The sequence below is a fragment of the Trachypithecus francoisi genome, unplaced genomic scaffold, assembly GCF_009764315.1.
Source record: "Trachypithecus francoisi isolate TF-2019V2 unplaced genomic scaffold, Tfra_2.0 Contig01474, whole genome shotgun sequence".
Lineage (NCBI taxonomy): Eukaryota > Metazoa > Chordata > Mammalia > Primates > Cercopithecidae > Trachypithecus > Trachypithecus francoisi.
In genome coordinates this window covers 8,546,135-8,554,875 of record NW_022681435.1, presented here as the reverse complement: position 1 = coordinate 8,554,875, position 8,741 = coordinate 8,546,135, and positions in this window count along the sequence as shown.

Sequence of the window (8,741 nt, the reverse complement as noted above, 5' to 3'; positions counted from 1 at the left end):
TGTGAAAGTCTTGTCCCAGGGCAGCACGGAGGGCAAGACCCCAACACATTTTTGTTGAAGAAATACTTTTCAAATTATATATTTGGGGAGGAGGGCGTGGGCGGGCGAAATTGGCCACAGCACTGGCTGAGTCTGTGGCCAGAATTGGGAAGGGCCAGGGGGCCGGGCTTTTCTTCCTGGTTCCTGTGTGTCGTTTCCATTCCTTCATTCATCCATAAAAAGGACCGATCTCTAGGGAAGCCAGACTCCTCGTTCGATTGTATTCTGGAATCCGGGTTCAGAACTGCCAAATTGTCAAAACAGGTTCAAGGAGTGGCCTCATTCCCAACCACTGCAGTTACATGAGTGGTTCTGTATTGCCAGGTTCTGGAGACAAAACTGTACTTTAACGCCATTGATTTTCTTTGTAATTCCATGTATATGACTTGGTGCACTTAAAAACATCATTCTGCCTAGGAGCTCTGCAGCTTCCCCTGGCCACTAAAGGGTGCAGGGGCCATGGGCAGTGGTTGAGGCCTATAATCCCAATGTTTTGGGAGGCCGAGGTGGGAGGATCACTTGAGCCCAGGAGTCAGAGACCAGCCTGGGCAACATAGCAAGACTCCATCTGTACATGAAAAAATAAAATAACATTAGCCGGGCTTGGTGGTGTGTACCTGTAGTCCCAGTTACTTGGGAGGCTGAGGTGGAAGGATTTGCTTGAGCCTGTGAGGTCCAGGCTGTGATCATGCCACTGCACTCCAGAGCCTGGGTGACAGACTGAGACCTTGTCCCTAAATAAATAAATGCCTACTGCATACATACATACCTCCATCTCTTAAAAAAAAAAAAAAAAAAGTCAGGCATGGTAGCATGTGCCTGTAGAAAGAATTTCTTGAGCCCAGGAGTTGAAAGCTGCAGTGATGGTGCCACTGCACTCCAGTCAGGTCAAGAAAGTGAGACCTGTCTCAAAAACAACGACAGGCCAGGCACGGTGGCTCATGCCTGCTATTCCAGCACTTTGGGAGGCCAAGGCGAGCGGATCACCTGAGGTCAGGAGTTCAAGACCAGCCTGGCCAACATGGTGAAACCCTATCTCTACTAAAAATACAATAATTAGCCAGGCATGGCGGCAAGTACCTGTAACCCCAGGTACTTGGGAGGCTGAGGCAGGAGAATCGCTTGAACCTGGGAGGGGGAGATTGCAGTGAACTGAGATTGCGCCACTGCACTCCAGCCTGAGCGACAGAATGAGACTCTGTCTCCGGGGGGTGGGAGTGGGGAGGGTGGGAAGCTACAGGACATAAAAGTGGGCAAAAATCCCAGAGTCCTCACATGAAATGGATTACCTAGGGGTGCACTACATTTGAGGAGCGAGACTAGAAAGCAAAATACCAATTTTCCCAATGGTACAGCTGAAGGAACAGGCATGCACCTGGGCATTTGGCCTCGTAATGACCTGTCCTGGTAGCTTCTCACATGTCTCTCCCCATCATCCATTTTGCTTTGCAGACAAAAGAAGGGACATTTTGCCCAGAAGAAAATTCTTTTTATGACAATTCCTTGCTAGCCTGGAACAGGAGGTCCTGTGTTGGGACCAGCACTATTCAACAGAACTTTCGCTATGAGGGCCATGTTCTCTCTCGCTGGTGTCAGATGCAGTAGCCAGTAGCCACCAGTGGCCACTGAGTGCTGGAAATAAGGCTAGTGCAACTAAGGAGCTGAATCTTACATTTTATTTCAATATTTAAAAATTTTGGCTGGGCACAGTGGCTCACACTTGTAATCCCAGCACTTTGAGAGGCCAAGGCAGGAGGATTACTTGAGCCCAGGAGTTCAAGACCAGCCTGGGCAACATAGCAGAATCCTGTCTCTACAAAAAAGATACAAAAAAATTTAGCTGGGTGTGGTGGTACACATCTGTAGTCCTAGCTACTTGGGAGGCCAAGGCAGGAAGATCACTTGAGCCCAGGACTTCAAGGCTGCAGTGAGCTCTGATTGTGCCACTGCACTCCAGCCAGGGTGACAGAGCAAAACCCTTCTCTCTAAAAAATAAAGAGGCCAGATGCAGTGGCTCATGCCCGTAATCCTAGCACTTTGGGAGGCCAAGGTGGGTGGCTCACCTCAGGTCAGGAGTTTGAGACCAGCCTGGCCAACATGGTGAAACCCCGCTTCTACTAAAAATACAAAATTGGCAGGGTGTGGAGGTGCACACCTGTAATCCCAGATACTCAGGAGGCTGAGGCAGGAGAACCACTTGAACCTGGAAGGCGGAGGTTGCAGTGAGTTGAGATCATGCCACTGCACTCCAGCCTGGCTGACAGAGTGAGACTCTATCTCGGTGGGGGGGAAAAATATATATATATATATATATAATGTTTTGACATATGTACCTGTGAAACCATTACCACAATCAAGATAGTGACTATATCTATCACATCCAAAAGTTTTCTCGTGTCCCCTTGTGGTTCCCGCATTCCTGCCCCTACCTCTACACCCAGGCAACCACTGATCTGCTTTCTGTCATTTCTATTTCCTAGAATTTTATCCAAATGGAATCATGCAGTCTGGTGCTCATATTTTGTCTGGCTTCTTTTGCTTGGCACAGCTATTTTGAGATTCACCATGTTGTGTCTCAGCAATGTATTCCCTTTATTGCTGAGTCATGTTCCATTGTTGGTGAGACCATGTTTCACCTGGTGATGGAGATTTCTTTCCACTTGTTGCCTAATGCGAATAAAGCTGTTATGGACATTCGTGCACAAATGTTTGCACAGACATATGCTGTTGTTTCGTTTGGATAAATTCCTAAAAGTAGAAGAGCTGAATTATAGTAGGCGTATGTTTAACTTAAGAACTGCCAAACTTTTCCAAAGTGGTTGTACCATTTTACACTCCTGTCTCAAGTTTATGAGAGTTCCAGTTGCTCCACATGGTCGCCGACACCTAGTGTGGTCTTTTTATTTCAACCACTCTATAATAGGTGTGCAGTGGTATCTCACTGGGTTTCAATTTGCATTTCCCTGAAGACCAACAACGCTGAGTATCTTTTCACGGTCTACTTCCTTGGTGAAGCACTCAGATCTTTTGCCTATTTTAAAAATTGTGCTTTCTTATTATGGAGTTTTGAGGGTTCTAGATACAAATCCTTTATCAAATGTATGATACGCAAACATTTTCTGCTGGTCTATGGCTTGTCTTTTCATCTTCTGAACAATGTTGTTCAAGGAGCCGAGTTTTAATCAGCCTATTAATATGTTCTCTTACGGATTTTGCTTTCACCTAAGAAATCTTTGCCTAACTCAAGGTCACAAAGGTTTTTTCCTGTTTTCTTCTATAATGTTTATAGTTTTTGCTTTTACATTTACATCTATGAGCCATTTTGAATTAAGTTTTCTATATACAGCAAGACATGGATTGATCTTTAGTTTTCTCGACAACCCTATTACTACCACTTTGCAGATAAGAATTAAGACATGTAATTATTGGCCCCAAAGCAGCAGAGTCAAGATGTAAATCTAGGTTTTTAGGCCTCTGAAGTTTGTGGTTTTTTTTTTTTTTTTGAGATGGGAGTTTCACTCTGTCCCCCAGACTAGAATGCAGTGGCACGATCTCAGCTCACTGCAGGCGTGAGCCACCAGCCGAAGTTTGTGCTTTTAACCTAATGGTTTTTTAATGTAATGTGCATCTGAATGGCCCTCCCCCGGCATTCTGTGCAGTGGGCCTGGCTGTGCCCTGGAGGCTGCATTTCACAGGCTTCCTGGTGGTCCCTGGACTGCACTGGGAGAAACACAGTGACAGCTGTGCTCCACCACTTTGCACTGGACTTTAAGGGCCTTTCCAAACGTTTTCAATCAAGAAGTGCTACCATTCTTTGCCAGAATAAACACACCTCCACTTTCAATTAGGTAGAGTCTGATTTAAAAGGAAACTGGAATTGCGAACCAGCTGGGCACAATGATTTATTTCCACTGGGAACAGAGAAACTCCAGAACAGGTCACTTCCTCCTTGGCCGTGGTTTTTCAACCTAGCCAGAAACAGGCATATTTTAACATCGAACTCCCCAGAAGATACTTGGCTTTTCTGAAGCATCAGGACATTGCATTGCGTTATCAGGAGGTGGGGAGGGTGGGAGAAGCATTCTGGAGACCCACAGGAAAAGCCCTCCGTGGGCTGAACCTCCCTTCCACGGCTGTGTGGTGACTCCCCACCCTGCGGGAAGCAGACAGGATTGGGACTGTTGTCTATTGTTCCACCAAGGCCTTACCAAGGTCTGCGTGTGCTTTCTAGAAAGGCACATTTGCACGGGGAGATGGGGGGGAGGGGACAACACCTGCAAACCCTGCTTGAAGCCTCTAAGTTTAGAAACCTGGAAACCTGCTTCTCCAAAGCGCACATCTCTATAAATACACTGGGCAGGAGCTCAGTCCTGTGTGTTCCAAATAAGGTCAAGCAATGTGATGAAGGGACATCCTTCAGGTCATAATTTCTATACTCTGGGTAGGGCAGGTAATAAAAAGGGTCAGCATGGACACAGTCCCTGAATAGTGGCTAGTTGTCCCTGTAGGGGAACAGCCCCCAGGGTCCACGCCTTCTGCTGACGGAGCTGTGCCAGCTCTGGGTTGTGGACTTCCCACCTTTGGCCTGTTGCTGAATCTACAAGGAGGCACCACTGGAGACTGCTCAGCAATGCATCTAACAAGAATAAAGACACAGAGAAACCTCTGACTGTTCTCTGTCCCTGAGTGTCCTTAAATTTTAGTTTCATTGCAATAAAAAGAACAAAGCAGTAAGATAATGAAAAGACAATCCACAAACTGGGAGAAAATTCTATATTTGCAAATCACATATCTAATAAAAGACTAGCATCCAAAGTATACAAAGAATTCTTAACACTCAACAATAAGAAAATGACCCAATAAAAAATCAGCAAAAGATCTGGACAGCTCACCGAAGATGGCAAATAAGCATATGAAAAGATGTCTAACATCATAGGTCATTAGAATTGCCAATTAAGAGAATAATGTGATTACACACCTATCAGAAAGGTTAAAATGCAAACTACTGACACCACCAAATGCTGGTGAGGATGTGGAGCAACAGGAACTGTCCTTCATTGCTGGTGGTAATGCTAAAAAGGTAAACAGACACTTTGGAAGACAGTTTGGTAGTTTCTTAACAAAACTAAAGATACTCTCACTACATGATCCAGCAATCACATTTCTTGGTGTTTACCCAAATGAGATGAAAACATGTCCACGTAAATGTTTACAGCAGCTTTAGTCATAATTGCTAGAATGTCAAAGCAACCAGGATGTCCTTCAGTAGGTGAATGGATAAGGTGTGGGACATCCATATAACATTCTATTACTCAGCAAGACCAGAAACGAGCAATCCAACCTCGAAAAGGCATGGAGGAACCTGAAATGCATCCTGCCGAGCGGCAGCAGCCAACCTGAAAAGGCTCCAGACAGCATGATCCCAACTACATGACATTCGGGAAAAGGCAAAACTAGGTGGACAATAAAACGTAGATGGGCCGGAGGCGGTGGCTCACGTCTGTAATCCCAGCACTTTGGGAGGCGAGGTGGGTGGATCACCTGAAGTCGGAGTTCAAGACCAGCCTGACCGAGATGGTGAAACCCTATTTCTACTAAAAATACAAAAATTAGCCAGGCATGGTGGCGGGCGCCTGTAGTCCCAGCTACTCGGGAGGCTGAGGCAGGAGAATTGCTTGAACCTGGGCGGCAGAGGTTGCAGTGAGCTGAGATCACACCACTGCACTCCAGCCTGGGCAACAGAGTGAGACCCCGTCTTGAAAAAAAAAATTGGTTGCCAGGGATTCAGGGGAGCGAGGATGAACAGGAGGAGCACAGAGGACGTTGGGGGCAGTGAAACTATCCTGTATGACCCTGCAATGGCAGATGCATGTCCTCACACCTTTGTCAAAACTCACAGAACTGAACAAGAGTGAACCCTAGGCTGGGTGCAGTGGCTCACGCCTCAGCACTTTGGGAGGCCGAGGTGGGTGGATCATGAGGTCAGGAGATCGAGACCATCTTGGCTAACACAGTGAGACCCCCGTCTCTACTAAAAATACAAAAAATTAGCTGGGTGTAGTGGCGGGCGCCTGTAGTCCCAGTTACTTGGGAGGCTGGGGCAGGAAAATAGCGTGAACCTGGGAGGCGGAGCTTGCAGTGTGCCCAGATGGCGCCACTGCACTCCAGCCTGGGCAACAGAGCAAGACTTTGTCTCAAAAAAAAAAAAAAAAAACAGAGGAGTGAACCCAGCATAACTATAGGCTGCTTAGCAACAAAGTACCAATGTTGGCTCATCCCTCGTATTAATAAAAAATAAGATACAGAATGATTGGATAGGATGATTATGAGTATGTAAAATAAAAACAGCTAACACGAAAGAGCAAGGCACAGTCCAACCCAAGAAGGGAGGCATTTCTAACTTTGATAAGCCCTAAAATAGGAAGGCAGGTTTTGAATAAGTAAACATTTTAAGAGAAAATAGAAGACCGTGTTAGCGCTCCCTGTATGCTAGACACCACGTTTAGATGATCTAACCCTTGCACACACCTGTGGGGTGGACACTACTGTGATTTTTATTTACAGGTAAAAGAGCTGAGGCTGAGAGGGAAAGGAAATTGCTCTGTGGCCCCAGCATGTAAATGGTGGTCTTAGGATTCAAACTGAGTCCGCCGATAACCTCTACACTTCTGTTCAGAAATGCAGCAATTAGATGGAGATTAACTAGAGTAGAATTGTAATATTACTTATCTGTTATTTCATAGATCCTTGTGAAATGCTTGGAAGTCACTTGTCCTAGCAGTTTGCTTTTTAAGACAGGGTCTCGCTGTGGCTGTGGAATGCAGTGGTGTGATCATAGTTCAGAGCAGCCTCGAACTCCTGGGCGCAATCAATCCTCCGGTGTCAGCCTCCTGAATCGCTGGGACCACAAGCATGCACCACCACACCTGGCTGATTTTCATGTTTTGGTAGAGATGGGTGTCTTGTGATGTTGCCTGGGCTGGTCTTAAACTCCTGGCCTCAAGCCGTCCCCTGACCCCAACCGTCCAGAGGGATGATAGGCATGAGCCCTGTCCTAACGGTTTAAACATTTCCCTAGAAATAATGTTCCTATGTTTAGCAAACTGCCCTCCCTCCTCTCACCCCTACCATTAGTAAAAGGCACATTTCAGTCACTCACCTTTTCATATTTGCCCAATCTAAATTAAGTCCAAATGGAGTTTTCTGGTACGCCTTTGCTGCTGGTGTGTAACTTCAGCTTGCTGCCTGATGCGCACACACTGTCTAGGTAGAAAAACCACTGCCTTGACCTGCCTAGGGAACTCTTTTCTGTCTCTGGTTTGATTGATGTGAGTTACCAGAGACTTATCAGTGTCTTGTGGACAAGATTTGGGACTCTTGGGGCAAGTCCCTTCCCCACTTAAGTCTGGGAACAGTGACCTAGAAGTTGGGACCAAAACAAGAGACTGGAAAAAGTGAAGACCCAAGAGGCCTGGAGGCAGCAAGACCCTTGGGATGGGCCCAATGTGGCTGCAGGGAACAGGGATGCAGGGTGCAGACTTGCAACCCTGGGAGCTGGAGGCAGCACCCCTAACAAGGCATTCGACTTGTAGCAGAGATAGAAATGGGTTTGCGGGGAGAGTGATAGGAGAAGTGAAAGCCCAAAAAGGGTAGTTGAATTAGCAAGGGCAGTGAACTCAACACAAACTCTTTGCAGGGAACCCACATATCTCCATTCCAAATCAACCTAACCCTTCTCTTGCCTCGGCTTTCTACATCATTAGAAAAAAATGATTTCTAAGCTGTGTTTTGTCATTGGCCACACCTCAGATCCATGGTTTCAACCTCAGTGGACCCTCAGGGATGCTGGGAGTTTTATTCAGTGCCCCTCGGCTCCCTGATCCAAGCAGCAGTTCCAGACCTTGGTCCCTCTCCTCAGTGCCTGCCTCCCCCCATGTCACCACGATAAAGGACACCATCAGGCCATCCCCCGTCACCCCAAGTACAACAGACAACTCTGCCTTCATAGCTCCCATCTGCCTAGGCATCTTCCTCCAACCCTGTCCTCATCCCCCCACCCCCCCCCCCCCCGCTGCCCCCATCCCCTAACACCCGTCTTCTTAGCTTCAGTGACCCCGTGGAATAATTCTTTATCTCTAATGCATGTGACCACAACAGCCATTTCATTCTCGAAATCTTTTATTGATTTTTTTTTTTTGCACATTCTCTTGATCTTCTCCAGTGTCTCTAATTCTCACTTTCAACATTCTCTGATGGCTCTGTTTTCTCTGGAAACTTCCACTCTGTAGGAATGTGTTTGGGAAGAGGGAGAGTCAAGGAGTCTGTCTTTTCACTGAAGCCCATTAGGGGACTGCTGCAAGTGACCCAACCACCACTCTCCGAGAACCGCGGTCTTCCAAATGCCCTCAGGCACCACCAATGCAGCCTGTGTACAGGGGAGGTTTCCCTCAGATCCACTTCTCCTGGCTCCCTCCTGCGGTTAAGGGGGGGCCTGCAGCCTCTGCCTGTCCCCACCGGTCTCTGGCCACCCCGCCTCCCAGCTCCGGCAGCAGGACCTGGATGGAGTCTTTCATTCCCCCACCCAGCGCGCTCTCCATTAGTTACTCTTCCCAGAAGCACCTTGGGCGATGCTGTTTCCTTTGCCATCTCTCACCTCTTCACTAAGGAAAATCTCACTTCTTCCTTCGTCTCAACTAAAACAC